This window comes from Schistocerca gregaria, chromosome X (assembly GCF_023897955.1).
Source record: "Schistocerca gregaria isolate iqSchGreg1 chromosome X, iqSchGreg1.2, whole genome shotgun sequence".
Lineage (NCBI taxonomy): Eukaryota > Metazoa > Arthropoda > Insecta > Orthoptera > Acrididae > Schistocerca > Schistocerca gregaria.
Window position 1 is genome coordinate 511,492,948 of NC_064931.1, and position 7,916 is coordinate 511,500,863.

Consider the following 7,916-nt stretch of genomic DNA (forward strand, 5'->3'; position numbering starts at 1 on the left):
AGTTTTAATTGAATTGTTCAACTTCAGACAATTTGGCCTATAGCATACTTAAGAGCAGAATCAAGGGATGTGATGAGGCCGATTCCGCGTATCAATACTGAACTGCCCTCAGTACTAGAAACAAGGCAGAATAAATGTGTGATGTATATGAACAGTGTTCTATATTAATAGTGGTAGAATATTAGCTTAAACAGCCAAAGTCATTTTCATACGTAGCCGAAACTCGCAACTGGTCACATGACCACGCGAGAGTCACAAATTGTGGCGAAAAACAGAGCAATGTTGCATCCTTAGCGGAAAGTATCGACGGGTACATGAAATAATATAGATTGCGCTATTGTTCTACACGGGCCAACGGCATTGCCGCAGTGGTAACACCGGTTCCCGTCAGATCACCGAAGTCAAGCGCTGTCGGGCTGAGCTAGCACTTGGATGGGTGACCATCCGGTCTGTCCAGCGCTGTTGGCAAGCGGGGTGCACTCAACCCTTGTGAGGCAAACTGGGGAGCTACTTGACTGAGAAGTCACGAAAACTGACAACAGCCGGGAGGGCGGTGAGCTGACCACATGCCCCTCCATATCCGCATCCAGTGATGAGCTGATGATGACACGGCGGCCAGTCGGTATCGTTGGGCCTTAATGGCCTGTTCGGACAGAGTTTAGTTTAGTTTATTGTTCTATCGTTGATCAGTGGAAAGCAGAGAAATCTGTGTCATCAAGGGATACCGCATTAGGAAACCATATACAGTCCAGTCACATTAATGGTTGGGCGGTTTGTTGTTAAACTGGGACTAAACTACTAAAGCTATCAGTCTCCACGTTAATGTAACCACCTATTAAAAGCATGAAGAACAGCCTTTTGCCGCACGGACGTGTAGGAAGAGAGTAAGTGACGTCCTGGAAGGTATCAACAGGGATGTGGAGATATGGCCAGCTGCACTAGTTTTCTGGATTGAGGGACCGTGATACGAACAGCCCAATCGAAATGCACCCACAGATTCTCTATTGGGTTTGAGCCCGGGAGTCTATTGACCAGAGAGTACGGTAAAATCATCCTAGTGGTCTTCGAAACACACACGTACACTGCGAGCTGTGTAACACGTTGCATTGTCCTGCTGGTAGATGACAACATGCCACAGAGAAACATGCTACACGTAGGGGTCGAACGGTCTTCGACGATAGATTCATACTTGTGTTGATCCATTGTGCCTTCCACAATGACGAAATCACCCAAGGAATGTACGAAAACATGCCCCAGATCATAACGTTTATTCCTTCGGCTTGGACCATTCCGACGATTGTTGCAGGACAGTAAACGCCAACGGCTATCAGTCCGATGGAACATAAGACGTGATTCATCTAAAAAGGCCACCTGTCGCCACCCAGCGGACGTCCACTTGCGGTATTGGCGTGCAAATTGCAAACTTCGTCGCCAATGACCAGCAGTCATCATGGGTACATACACCACTGGCTATTAAAATCGCTACACCATGAAGGTGACGTGCTACAGACGCGAAATTTAACCGACAGGAAGAAGATGCTGTGATATGCAAATGATTAGCTTTTTAGAGCATTCACACAAGGTTGGCGTCGGTGGCGAAACCTACAACGTGCTGACATGAGGAAAGTTTCCTACCGATTTCCCATACACAAACAGCAGTTGACCGGCGTTGCCTGGCAAAACGTTGTTGTGATGCCTCGTGTAAGGAGGAGAAATGCGTACCATCACTTCCGACTTTGATAAAGGTCGGATTGTATCCAATCGCGATTGCGGTTTATCGTATCGTGACACTGCTGCTCGCGATGGTCGAGATCCAATCACTGTTAGCAGAATATGGAATCGGTGGGTTCAGGAGGGTAATACGGAACGCCGTGCTGGATCCCAACGGCCTCGTATCACTAGCAGTCGAGATGACAGGCATCTTATCCGCTTGGATGTAATGGATCGTGCAGCCACGCCTCGATCCCTCAGTCAACAGATGGGGACGTTTGCAAGACAACAACCATCTGCACTAACAGTTCGACGACGTTTGCAGCGCCGGCCGCGGTGGCCGTGCGGTTCTGGCGCTGCAGTCCGGAACCGCGGGCTGTTACGGTCGCAGGTTCGAATCCTGCCTCGGGCATGGGTGTGTGTGATGTCCTTAGGTTAGTTAGGTCTAAGTAGTTCTAAGTTATAGGGGACTTATGACCTAAGATGTTGAATCCCATAGTGTTCAGAGCCATTTGAGCCATTTGAATTTGACGTTTGCAGCATTATGGACTATGAGCTCAGAGACCATGGCTGCGATTACCTTCGACGCTGCATCACAGACAGGCGCGCCTACGATGGTGTACTCAACGACGAACCTGGGTGCACGAATGGCAAAAAGTCATTTTTTCAGATCAATCCAGGTTTAGTTTGCAGCATCATGATGGTCGCATCCGCGTTTGGGGACATCGTTGTGAACGTACATTGAAAGCGTGTATTCGTCATCGCCATACTGGCGTATCACCGGCGTGATGGTATGTGGTGCCATTGGTTACACGTCTCGGTTACCTCTTTTTCGCACTGACGGCACTTTGAACAGTGGACTTTACATTTCAGATGTGTTACGACCCGTGGCTCTACCCTTTATTCGATCCCTGCGAAAACCTACATTTCATCAGGATAAATGCACGACTGCATGTTGCAGGTCCTGTACGGGCCTTTCTGGATACAGAAAATGTTCAACTGCTGTCCTGGCCAGCACATTCTGCATATCTCTCACCAATTGAAAACGTCTGGTCAATGGTGGCCGAGCAAATGGCTCGTCAAAATAGGCCAGTCACTACTCTTGATGAACTGTGGTATCGTGTTGGAGCTGCATGGGCAGCTGTACCTGTACAAGCCATCCAAGATCTGTTTGACTCAATGACCAGGCGTATCAAGGCCGTTTTATGGGAATAGGTAGTTGTTATGGGTACTGATTTCTCAGGATCTATGCACCCAAATTCCGTGAAAATGTAATCATATGTCAGTTCTAGTATAATATATTTGTCCAATAAATACCCGTTTATCATCTGCATTTCTTCTTGGTGTAGCAATTTTAATGGCCAGTAGTGTAAATCATGGGCCTGCTACAGAGGGCTATATGCAGCAACGTTCGCTAAATGGTCGTTGAGGACACGCTGTTTATACCTCTTGTTTAAGTAGGTGGTCAGTTGATCAACAGTTGCTGCTCGCCCGTACACATCTCTTCAGCCGTCGTTATCCCTGTCATCTATGACCCATGATTCACCACAGCTGTCTCGGTCCTGGTTTTGGATGGCACCATTTTGCCATGCATAGTATACTCAACCATGCGAACAGTGAACAAACTTAGCCATTTCGGTAATTCTTCCACCCATGGCCCGAAAACCAAAGACCATGCCGTTTAGGACGTCAGATATATCTCTGCGTTTGCGCTGCTCGAAGTGACCGCGCCAAGTCACGGATTGTGTGGTCCCTCTCGCCGGAGGTTCGAATCCTCCCTCGGGCATGAGTGTGTGTGTTGTTCTTAGCATAAGTTAGTTTAAGTCGTGTGTAAGTCTAGGGACCGATGACCTCAGTAGATTGATCCCTTTGAACATTTTATTCTGCGTTCCCGCATTACAACGACTGCACTATTTTCCTCATGCCCCCAACACGCTTCATATACCGCCGATTGCTGCCACCTGCAGTCTGTGAGTGGCTATTGCAAGCTGACGTCGAGCGTAGGCAATGGTCAATGCGAGTGGACCGTGTAGATGGAATTCTAAAAGTAGCAACCAATAAACACAGAGAAAATAGTGCCACTAACAGAAGAAATGACATTCTAACACCGAACCTACTGTTTATTTACCATCTGACAAATTTCGGGCTTCGCCCATTTCCGCAAGCCACGTATTTACTTTTAGGATATGGTCGGTGCGGACAGTTCTATCTATGCCATCACACTTAAATGTATCTTATACACTCCTGGAAATGGAAAAAAGAACACATTGACACCGGTGTGTCAGACCCACCATACTTGCTACGGACACTGCGAGAGGGCTGTACAAGCAATGATCACACGCACGGCACAGCGGACACACCAGGAACCGCGGTGTTGGCCGTCGAATGGCGCTAGCTGCGCAGCATTTGTGCACCGCCGCCGTCAGTGTCAGCCAGTTTGCCGTGGCATACGGAGCTCCATCGCAGTCTTTAACACTGGTAGCATGTCGCGACAGCGTGGACGTGAACCGTATGTGCAGTTGACGGACTTTGAGCGAGGGCGTATAGCGGGCATGCGGTAGGCCGGGTGGACGTACCGCCGAATTGCTCAACACGTGGGGCGTGAGGTCTCCACAGTACATCGATGTTGTCGCCAGTGGTCGGCGGAAGGTGCACGTGCCCGTCGACCTGGGACCGGAACGCAGCGACGGACGGATGCACGCCAAGACCGTAGGATCCTACGCAGTGCCGTAGGGGACCGCACCGCCACTTCCCAGCAAATTAGGGACACTGTTGCTCCTGGGGTATCGGCGAGGACCATTCGCAACCGTCTCCATGATGCTGGGCTACAGTCCCGCACACCGTTAGGCCGTCTTCCGCTCACGCCCCAACATCGTGCAGCCCGCCTCCAGTGGTGTCGCGACAGGCGTGAATGGAGGGACGAATGGAGACGTGTCGTCTTCAGCGATGAGAGTCGCTTCTGCCTTGGTGCCAATGATGGTCGTATGCGTGTTTGGCGCCGTGTAGGTGAGCGCCACAATCAGGATTGCATTCGACCGAGGCACACAGGGCTAACACCCGGCATCATGGTGTGGGGAGCGATCTCCTACACTGGCCGTACACCTCTGGTGATCGTCGAGGGGACACTGAATAGTGCACGGTACATCCAAACCTTCATCGAACCCATCGTTCTACCATTCAATAAAGTTTCCCCTTCCTGGGACAATGAATTCACGGTGTTCTTATTTCAATTTCCAGGAGTGTATTTTCATTATCCAGCAGGATGCAATCCACGTGACAACAATATTGTATACACGGCGGAGAATTCGTTTTCACTGGATTACACAGTGTGTCAAAATGGTTCAAATGGCTCTGAGAACTAAGGGACTTAACATCTTAGGTCATCAGCCCCTACAAAAATAAAAGGTTCAAATGGCTCTGAGCACTATGGGACTTAACATCTCAGGTCATCAGTCCCCTAGAACTTAGAACGACTTAACCCTAACTAACCTAAGGACATCACACACATCCATGCCCGAGGCAGGATTCGAACCTGCGACCGTAGCGGTCGCGCGGTTCCCGACTGAAGAGCCTAGAATCGCTCGGCCACACCGGCCGGCAGTCCCCTAGAACTTAGAACTACTTAAACCTAACTAATCTAAGGACATCACACACATTCATGCCTGAGTCAGGATTCGAACCTGCGACCGTAGCGGACGCGCGGTTCCGGATTGAAGCGCCTAGAACCGCTCAGCCACCACGGCTGGCCACAGTGTGTCACACTAGCTTATTTATTATAGGTGTAATCTAATAAGAATAAAGTGTCCATTGTGTATACAATACTGATGTCACATGGATCACATCATGCTGTGTAATGAAGATATAATGTACTTTCAGGTGTCATCATATAAACAGAACTGTCCATGCCAACTAAGCCCAACACTAGTCAACCAATAAATAAACAGCAGCTTTTGTGTTAAAATGTCTTTTCTTCAGTTTTTGAGAGCTACAAGACGTGACGTACTGATCACATTTCTAGTTCCAGCAATGTTACAGTGTGAGTAACAAATGTCTAAAAAAATTAAAAAATGGTTTCAAATAGATAAGGAAACAATGTGTACTGAGAAGTATAATTATTATGTACACATAAGCCCACAGGCGGTGCATAAAACCAGTCTTCGAACTGCGCACCACAAAAACAATGTTATCGAGTCAGATGAATTCGACCTGATTCCGAAGCTTGTTTTGTAGTACGTTAAGTCAGATGTCAATATTTTCTTGTTCCGACTGTCGTGCGTCGGTGCCAGAGAGCGGTTAGATAAACTGGCAGTGCCACGTGGCTAGCGCCTGTCGATTCCCCGACTCGCAAAGGAGAAATTGACGTCATCGACGCCTTAAATAGGCGTCCAGCAGTCCACTCGCCCGCGGGCAGCAGGTCAGCCTTATTGACTGCTTCCTCCGTCCCCTGTGTTGCACAGTACCTTTTCTTTTCTGTTCTCCAGCTCTCTTTCTTATTTTAAATTTTTGTGGCTGTTGTTGTTGTAGTGTCTTACGTGAGGTTTGCTATCTATCCTGTGATATTCCTCCACCACTGTTTACTGTTTCCTACGTGGATCATTCTGCACTGGCACATGTTCCCAGGTTGGTATACGTACAATCGGTGACGACATAATAAAGGGTGGCCCAGGAGGAAAGGTCAGTATTTAGGGGTATTGCAGGAATGCTCATCTGAAGCAAAAAATTTCGTATGGACAACATATTTCGTATGGACAACACATTTAATGTACATTTGTTTTTGTGCTACTGGCGCGCACGTATATGGCTCTAAGCACTATGGGACTTAACATCTGAGGTCATCAGTCCCCTATAACTTAGAACTAATTAAACCTAACTAACCTAAGGACATCACATATATCCATGCCCGAGACAAGATTTGAACCTGCGACCGTAGCAGTCGCGCGGTTCCAGACTGACGCGCCTAGAACCGCTCGGCCACCGCGCGCACGTATATGTTTTACCCACCCAACCTCCGCGACGATTTATTTTCTTCCAAGGGGGGCTCAACCTTTTCCGGCTTGAGATCTACTGCATGCAATTTAGACCATTAAGATGTCTATTGACCTAAAAATTCATCAACGTTTAACCACGAAACAGTAACGTACCGGTAGCCAAAATGAACCATATTAACTAAAAAAACACATAAAACGTAATTTTCTCTCCATCAAAAGTTGTAAGACTACTACTCAGTTTTCAAGATATTACATGTGTTAGAAAAAATAAAATATACAAAATCGTAAATGTTCATTAAGTTTGGTGAGGTACTTGGCTTTGCGTATCATTGACATGTTTATTATAATCTGGTGAAAAATTTGACAGAACCAACCATACACAATCTGCAAGATGAGGCTAAGTCGGTTTATTTCAACGCTTAGATTTCACTATGTTCATCGTTTAAAACGATGCCTCACATAGATAAGTTGATAAAAAAAAAAATGACCAAATACACTTTTACAATGATAGGGTAGGTCTACTAACGCGAATTCTTTACAGACGAATGGAAAAACTGGTAGATGCAGACCTCGGGGAGGATCAGTTTGGATTCCGTCGAAATGTTGGAACACGTGAGGCAATACTGACCTTACGACTTATCTTAGAAGAAAGGTTAAGAAAAGGCAAACCTACGTTTCTAGCATTTGTAGACTTAGAGAAAGCTTTTGACAATGTTGATTGGAATACTCTTTTTCAAATTCTAAAGGTGGCAGGGGTAAAATACAGGGAGCGAAAGGCTATTTATAATTTGTACAGAAACCAGATGGCAGTAATAAGAGTCGAGGGGCATGAAAGGGAAGCAGTGGTTGGGAAAGGAGTGAGACAGGGTTGTAGCCTCTCCCCGATGTTATTCAATCTGTATATTGAGCAAGCAGTAAAGGAAACAAAAGAAAAATTTGGAGTAGGTATTAAAATTCATGGAGACGAAGTAAAAACTTTGAGGTTCGCCGATGACATTGTAATTCTGTCAGAGACGGCAAAGGACTTGGAAGAGCAGTTGAACGGAATGGACAGTGTCTTGAAAGGAGGATATAAGATGAACATTAACAAAAGCAAAACGAGGATAATGGAATGTAGTCAAATTAAATCGGGTGATGCTGAGGGAATTAGATTAGGAAATGAGACACTTAAAGTAGTAAAGGAGTTTTGCTATTTAGGAAGTAAAATAACTGATGATG

At 46.7% G+C, this 7,916-nt stretch overlaps 1 pseudogene; it reads left to right on the forward strand.

Annotated features, from left to right (window-relative positions):
- The first annotated feature begins 350 nt into the window (after positions 1-350).
- Positions 351-468, forward strand: LOC126299795 (5S ribosomal RNA; annotated as a pseudogene).
- The last annotated feature ends 7,448 nt before the right edge of the window (positions 469-7,916 follow it).